The following is an 8,073-nucleotide window of genomic DNA, read 5'->3' as shown; positions in this document are numbered from 1 at the left end:
AGCGGCTCCCCAGGAATTCTGGCTTGGGAAGCTATGTCTTCATCCAGAGGATTGCCCTCTGCACTGGAGTCCACGAGAGCAGACAGAGGCAGGGATTGTTTATTGTAACATAAAATTGCTAGAATCAGCATCCGGTTTCTGGGAACGGAAGGCAATGTTGTCTGGCTCACCAGGATCCCCCTTTCTACTGGTGAGCCTTCCTTCTTTGGCCGAAGGGGACAGGTAGCACAAAAATGGCCAGACTGACCACAATAGAGGTAATCCCCTGCTCTTAATCTCCGGAGTCGCTCTGTGGGAGAAAGATGGTTCCATCCCAGCTGCACTGGTTCCTCTCCCAGGGTGGTGGAAACGATCTGATTGGGAGCTATTCTAGGAGAAGGTGGAAGAGAGAGGCTAGGGCTGGGAGACGGTGGTAAAGTGTGCCGTGGAGTGAGCAAAGGTGTAGGACGACCAGTCCCCTCTTTCTGACATACTCAGAGTCGGTTGTCCAGCTTGGTGGCTAGGGAAATCAACGAATCCAGGCTGTTAGGGTCATCCCTAGCCGTCAAATCGTCCTTTACCATGTCACAGAGGCCTTGTCGAAATACCTCCTGGAGTGCATCATCATTCCACCCCAAATCGGCCGCTATCGTCCGAAACTCCACGGAGTATTCAGCAACACTGCGTGAGCCCTGATGGAGGGTGAGTATACGCTTAGCGGCATCTTTACCGTGGACAGGATGGTCAAAAACCTTCCTCATTTCTGAGATGAAGGTAGGGAACGAAGAGCAGGTCTCTGGCTGACTATCCCAAATCGCTGTGGCCCACACGAAGGCACTTCCTCGCAGCAACCCCATAATGTTATCTAACTTTAATCTGTCCGTGTTGTATGTGGATGACTGCTGCTCGAACACCAAGGAGCATTGCAGCAGAAACCCCGGCACTTCCCCAGATCCCCAGTGTAGGGTTCTGGTTCAGGTACGCGCGGCTCTATTAGCAGTCATGTTGTCGACACATAGGGCATTGCCACTACAGGCCGTCCGGGCTGGCCAGACAGTGTTCCCGAAGTGGACGGGGTAAGATGAGCGGATACTCGGTCAAATTGTTCACTGACCTTTTTTACGTTCACTGACAGGGAACGGAGGTTCTCCATGACATCCCGGAGCAGCTGATCATGCAGGCCCAGTAGGGAGCCCTGGATGGCGAGGGCTTGTTGCAGGGGATTCGTGTCCACTGGGTTCATTGGGGCCAATTTGTTCTGTTGCAAGGAGCGAAGGAAGCGAACCCAAGTGTAGGACACAAGCACGGAGATTGAGTTGGGATGCTGGCACAGACGTGAACGTTGCACAGTAAAGTGGGGGAATCTTGATGCGGAGCTCTGATATGGAGTCTTAACATGGAGATGGGGTTTTCATGGAATATCTTGAAACTGGAGCTGAACTTAGAACTAATGGTTCTAAGCGGTCAAGAAACAAAGTTATCACATGGGAACAGACCAATGAACTGGCAATCAGTGCTTGTGAAGCCAGGGTTCTTATACTGTAGTTCTTGATGGAGACCAAGTGTGCTGTCATCAAGCAAATTAGCAGGAAATGGGAAATTAATGATTGGAATCAAGGCATAATCAAAGGAAATTAGAGGCAAGATAGGGGATTAACAATGGGGACCATGACAGACGGGTTTAACTTACACCATCAGGATAGATCTACTGAGTCTCTCAAAACCAGAGGTGGAGTAGTATGCCTCATGATCAATTCTTCTTGGTGCACAAATATACTAATTCTCCTCACCAGACCTGGAATATCTCACAGTTAAGTGCCATCAATTTTACCTACCACTGGATAATGTAGACAATAGGGATAAATAGATGGTGCTTATTAACAATAGACAAGCTGCCGATTCAGGAAATCAATGATCTGAGATAGTATACTGAATCAGAGGGACATTAGGACCATGGATGCTTTGTTTTTCACAGAATCCTGGTTAACCCCTTCCATACAGGATGCAGCAATTCCGATCAACGGGTTTACAGAGTCTCTTAAAAGCAGAGGTGGAGAATTATGCCTCAGGTTCAACTCCTCTTGTTGCTCAAATATATCAGTGCTGTCCCAATTCTGCTCACCAGACCTGGAATATCTAGCAGTTAAGTGCCATCCATTTTACCTACCACAGGATGATTTTGATAGTGGTATACATTCCACCTCAGGCCAATGTCAATCAGGCTTTAGATGGTCTGAGCATTGGGATCAAGGTGCATGGAACACCACACCCTAACGCTTTCACCATCATTTTGTGGGATTTTAACCAGGCCAGTCTGAAAAAATCACTAAGTAGTTACTATCAGCAGATTACTTACAATACCAGAGGAAACAACACACTGGACCATTGTTACACCACCATCAAGAATGCCTACCGTGCTATTCCATGCCCTCACTTCAGGAAGTCTGATCACTTGCCTCTGTGTCTGCTCCCTGAGTATAGGCAGAGACTAAAGGCTGCAGTACCAGCAGTGAGGACCAAGAAGGTATGGACAAGAGATGCACAGGAACAATTACAGGACTACTTTGAATCGGTGGACTGGACTGTATTCAGGGATTCATCTACGAATCTCAATGAGCATGCAGCAGTTGTTACCAACTTCATTAAAACCTGTGTGGATGAGTGTGTGCCTCACAATACTTGCCATACATTCCCAAACCAAAAGCAGTGGATTAACCAGAAGGTACGTTATCTGCTGAAGGCTATATCTGTGGCATTCAGGGCTGGCGACCCAAGTCTGTACCAGAAAACCAGGTATGACTTGCAGAGGACTATTTCAAGAACAAACAGACAATTTTGAACGAGGTTAGAGGGGACATCGGATGTATGACAACTCTGGCTGGGTTTGCAAGACATTACTTCCTACAAAGCAAACCCCAATAGCATGAATGGCAGTGATGCTTCACAACCAGATGAACTCAACCCCTTCTATGACCGATTTGAAAGGGAGAATATAACTACAGCTGTGAAGTTCCCTGCTGCCCCAGATGACCCTGTGATCTCTGTCTTGGAGGCCGATGTTAGGCTGTCTTTACAGAGAATGAAACCTCGCATGGCGGAAGGTTTCGCCGGAGTACTGGGTAAGGTTCAGAAAACCTGTGCCAACCAACTGGTAGGAGTATTCAAGGATGTTTTCAAACTTTCATTGCTACGGGTGGAAGTTCCCATTTGCTTTAAAAAGGGAAAAATTATAGCAGTGCATGAGAAGAATAATACAAACTGCTTTAATGACTTATGCCCAGTAGCACCCACATCTACAGTGATGAAATGCTTTGAGAGGTTGGCTATAACTAGACTGACCTCCTGCCTCAGCGAGGACCGGGACCACTGCAACTTGCCTATCACCAAAATAGCTCAATGGCAGACGCAATCTCAATGGCTCTCCACATGGCCTGAGACCATCTGGACAATACAAACACTATGTCAGGATGATGCTCAGCATCGAACACCATCATTCCCAGAAGTTACAGAACCTGTGCCTCTGCACCTCCCTCTGCAATTGGATCCTTGACTTCCCAACCAGAAGACCACAATCTGTGCAGATTGGTGATAATATCTGCTCCTCTCTGACGATCAACACTGGTGCACCTCAGTGCACCCAGTGCACCACTGGGTGTGTGCTTAGCCCACTGCTCTACTCTCTCTATACCCATGACTGGGTGTCTGGGCATAGCTCAAATACCAACTATTAATTTGCTGATCATACAACCATTGTTGGTAGAATCTTAGATGGAGACAAGAGGGCGTATATGCCAACTGGTTGCGTGATGTCACAGCACCAATCTTACACTCAACATCATTAAGACAAAAGAGCTGATTGTGGACGTCAGGAAGAGCAAGATGAAGGAAGACATACCAATCCCCAAAGAGGGATCAGAAGTAGAGAGAGTGAGCAGTTTCAAATTTCTGGGTGTCAAGATCTCTGAGGACCTAACCTAGTCCCAACATATTGATGCAGCTATAAAGAAGGCAAGACATTAACTGTACTTCATTACAAGTGTGAAGAGATTTGGTATGTAAACAAAAACAATCAAAAACTTCTATTGATGCACCGCAGAGACCATTCTTACAGACTGCATCACTGTCTGGTCTGGGGGAGGGACGCTAGTGCACAGGACTGAAAGAACCTGCATAGGGTCAGAAATTTAGTCAGCTCCATCTTAGGGACTAGCCTACAAAGTACCCAGGACAACTTCAAGGAACCTTGTTTCAGAAAGGCAGTGTCCATTATTGAGGACCTCCAGCACCCAGGGCATGCCCTTTTCTCACTGGTAGGGGTACAGAAGCCTGAAGGCACACACTCAGTAATTCAGGAACAGCATCTTCCCCTCTGCCATCCGATTCCTGAATGGATATTGAGCTCATGAACACTACCTCACTTTTTTTTAATATATATATCATTTCTGTTTTTGTTTGATTTCTAATCTGTTCAATATACTGTAATTGATTAACTTAATTATCTTTCTTCTTCTACATTATGTATTGCATTGAACTGCTGCTACTAAGTTATCGAATTGCACGACACATGGCAGTGATAGTAAACCTGATTTTGATTCTGAAATCCACGCAACTCACACAACCTGTTAGAGGAATACACAGACCAGGCAGTATCTACGGAAAAGAGTACAGTCGACGTTACAGGCAGGGACCATTTGGAAGGACCCTTCGAATGTCAACAGTACTCTTTTCCAGAGATGCTGCCTGGCCTGTGAGTTCCTTCAGCACTTTGACGGTGCTCATTACAGTGAGAGACCAAAGCTGCAGCAGGGCGGAACGGACACAAGTTACCCCGGTGCAGCTGTCAACATCAATAACAGGAGCCAAAAGTAGCAACGAATTCTCAGGGAAAAAAAGAGGAACAATTGTTTAATGCACCTTTTAATCATTTTTTAAACTTGCTTTACTTAGATTATATAAGCACACAGGTGAGGAAGAAAACTGGGGTGATTAGGAGTCTCGGACTCTCACTGAGCTATGAGCAGAGATTTCCAATTGAGCAGCAGAAATTTCACTGGTTAAAGCATCATCGGCAATTCCTTATTGTCTGGACACGTCGATGGACAGCCGGTGTTGTAGTTCAGAGTTTCAGCATTCATTAAGCTGTCCTTCTCTCTGAGGTGAACGGGATTGATTAAACTGCACCAGAGACAAAACAGATCAGTTAACCCATCTGTATTACACCAAGTCTGTGTAACGAGTCCCACAGTTCTGGATTAGACCTGATCAAAACAACGAATAGCTCGTTTAGAACCGACACACCAGCAATTCCTTTCCTCTCACAGATGCTGCTCAACCCCTCGCATTTCCAAAGCAAACTGTTTGTCTTTCGTTTCTGTCTGAATTGCTGAATTGCCTACTGCATCTGTTATGGGCTATTACCCCGTGCCGTTGTCCCATGCACCCTGTATGGAATACCGCGTCATTTATTACACCGAAATCGTGCAGCAAAATCCGTCATAATAGCTCTGTATTGCAATTAAATCATTTATTCTTCCTTGTAACGTTAGTGAGAAATCTGTGTATTAACTAGGGAAGAGAAACTGAATGAGACTTTCTGAATGGTGTTTCCAGACTGCACGGGCATTGATTTGAAGACCTCCACAGAACAAGAAGGAAGTTCACCGATGTTAAACATTGGGTTAGTATCTGCCCTAGGGGCCCTCTGGAGTTGAGCCTCAGCGGATGGACAGTTGACACTCAGAGGATTGGATGGACACCACAACGGAACGTGTTTGAAAGTTGCAATGAGAAGGGAAGTGTAAGCCGAGTGGCCACAGACCCATCAGTGTAATAATACGCTGCAGACCAACAATGCTATGGTAGTGATCGATCTAGTCAATTGCCCACAGCTGCTCTCGGAGTTATTCCTCTTTGATCCAAGGTGGATGACCTCAGACTTTGCCACATTGCCTTCCATCTGAATGAGCTTTGCCCTCGAACGACCTCTATCAGTATTCTGTTCCTAGCTATTCCACCCTCCAATAACCGTTTCCTTTGCCCCATAACTTGCTGCGTTCCCCACGCATTTACTATTCGGTAAATATTTGAATGAGATTTTCAGCTCTGGGCTGGGGGAGCTGCTAATTTCCAGTACTTACGGGAGGGTCAGTGGATCACTCAGCCGGAACACCAGGTTTGTTTAATTTATGTTTGATTGCAGTTTCTGAAATAAGAGATAATATTATCTATCTGACAAATTCAGAGTTTTTTTCGAAGTTGCAATCGATGAACCGGACACTTGCATTTCGGGAGATACCTGCAGTTTGTCTGGGCTGCTGCATACACCGCGGTAGCACATGAGCAAATACTACAACTTCCTCGCATGATCTGTAATCGAAAAATGACCCGTTGATAATCTGAGTCATCACAATGTTCCGACATTGCTACCATCAGTCATGGGCTGCGAGCTTCATGCCCGTGTGTAAAGGAGAAAGAGGATTTGTGTTGAACAGAAGTTCAGTTCCTGTAACAGTAACGTAGAAAAGGCACTGGAAACTTCCAGAAGTGAAAATATCCCAGTCCCTCTCCACGTTTCTGTGAAACTTACAGTGAGCTGTTTACTCAGGAAACATGCACACAGAACCCTATCAACCCCTTAACCAACCAATGAACGCCACTCCCTAAACTCCAGGTACCCTCCATTAGAGTGGATCCATTCCCCAGTATCAAGTGCATTCCAGAAATCTCCAGTCCTGTCGTGATGCTGATCTCCATTGCCCCAAATGTCCATCCTTAATCCTCACATTGCTGTCGATTTTCATTCATTCAAAGTTCAAATGAAATACTTACTGATTTTGCTTCCAACCTTTTTGAGGAATGCAGTAAACATTCCCCGTTTCTGTAGCTGTACATCTGTTGGCCAATGAAATGAGAGACATTGTGAGGTGACCCATGCTAGTGTTCGGAGTTCTGTACTTGCTACATGGTCACTTCTAGAGCCTCTCTAAAGCATTCACATCATTTTTATAAGGAGGGATCCTGAACCAAACATAATATTCCAATTCCAAAGTGTACCACATAAGACTTTCCTGATTGAGTTCATCCATCACTTCTCAGTATCTGATCCATATATACCAAACCAGTCCACTGCTCTGCTTTCAGCAATGTGTTTTGTCACTTCCACAAAGAATTCAGTCAGGCCTCTGAGGTACAACATGCCCACACAAACATATGTTGACCATCCCCAATCAGACTATGCTTCTCCAAATGCTTTAAATCTGGTTTCTTAGAAACCTCTCCAACAGTTTGCCCTAGACTGACAAAAGACATACTAGTTTATCATTTCCAGGCTTATCCCTATTTACTGGTTATTGCCTTTTCATCATTAATCCCATGCATTGTAGACTTAAGTTGCTTTTTTTGTATTCATAGTAACAGCTAACTTATTATGTACTGAGAGTCAGAGCATTAGACTTTAATAATTGCCCAATGTATTGGACAGTTAGTGGAAATTTAACAGTAATCTTCACTAAAGGTTAACAGCTTCTGTTCATGATGCCCATGAAATCACAATACATCTCAGATTTCATACCACTATCAAATGATAAATGTCATTCAAATTAGTACGAGATAAACTTGGCCAACAAGAGTGGTCAGATTAGTTGTAAATCAAACAATGAGCTTTTAATCTCTTTCAAACACTTCCTACCTACACCTTCATTCATTTTGTCATCTCTGTCATTTCATCAACATATCTTCATTCTCACTGTTGTTACCTCCAGGCTCAATGTTCACAATAGTTCCCCTCCCGACTTTCAGCTCCCAAATTCTAAATATCGACACACCAAAGCTCACCCCCTCTCTTATTAAGATCTAACTATGATCAAACAATGCTTTTAATGGTGACCTTGTTGCAGCATCCTTCTGCAGGAAGTATTTTGATGAAAAAAAAGTGCTGATCTTCTGATTTAAATATTTCCACAGAAGTTTCACCAAACACTCATTCTCGAGTCAGTTCCCTCCTGCCCCTTATTCCGTCATTAAGCATCAATGGGAGCTTCTATTAAATCACCCTCAGGACCAACAAAAACGCCTCAGCATCTCAGTGTGAGTGGA

General features: G+C 44.7%; 1 long non-coding RNA gene across 1 annotated transcript; it reads right to left on the bottom strand.

Annotated features, from left to right (window-relative positions):
- Nucleotides 1-5,000: 5,000 nt before the first annotated feature.
- LOC140730076 (uncharacterized) lies at nt 5,001-7,728 on the bottom strand. Its single transcript, XR_012099507.1, has 3 exons — nt 6,275-7,728; nt 6,117-6,181; nt 5,001-5,154 (listed from the first exon to the last, which is right to left on the bottom strand). It is a non-coding gene; the product is annotated as an uncharacterized lncRNA (long non-coding RNA).
- Nucleotides 7,729-8,073: the final 345 nt, after the last annotated feature.

Source organism: Hemitrygon akajei, chromosome 7, assembly GCF_048418815.1.
Source record: "Hemitrygon akajei chromosome 7, sHemAka1.3, whole genome shotgun sequence".
NCBI lineage: Eukaryota > Metazoa > Chordata > Chondrichthyes > Myliobatiformes > Dasyatidae > Hemitrygon > Hemitrygon akajei.
Note: the sequence above shows the minus strand (reverse complement) of the source record. Positions and strands in the feature narration are given on the sequence as shown.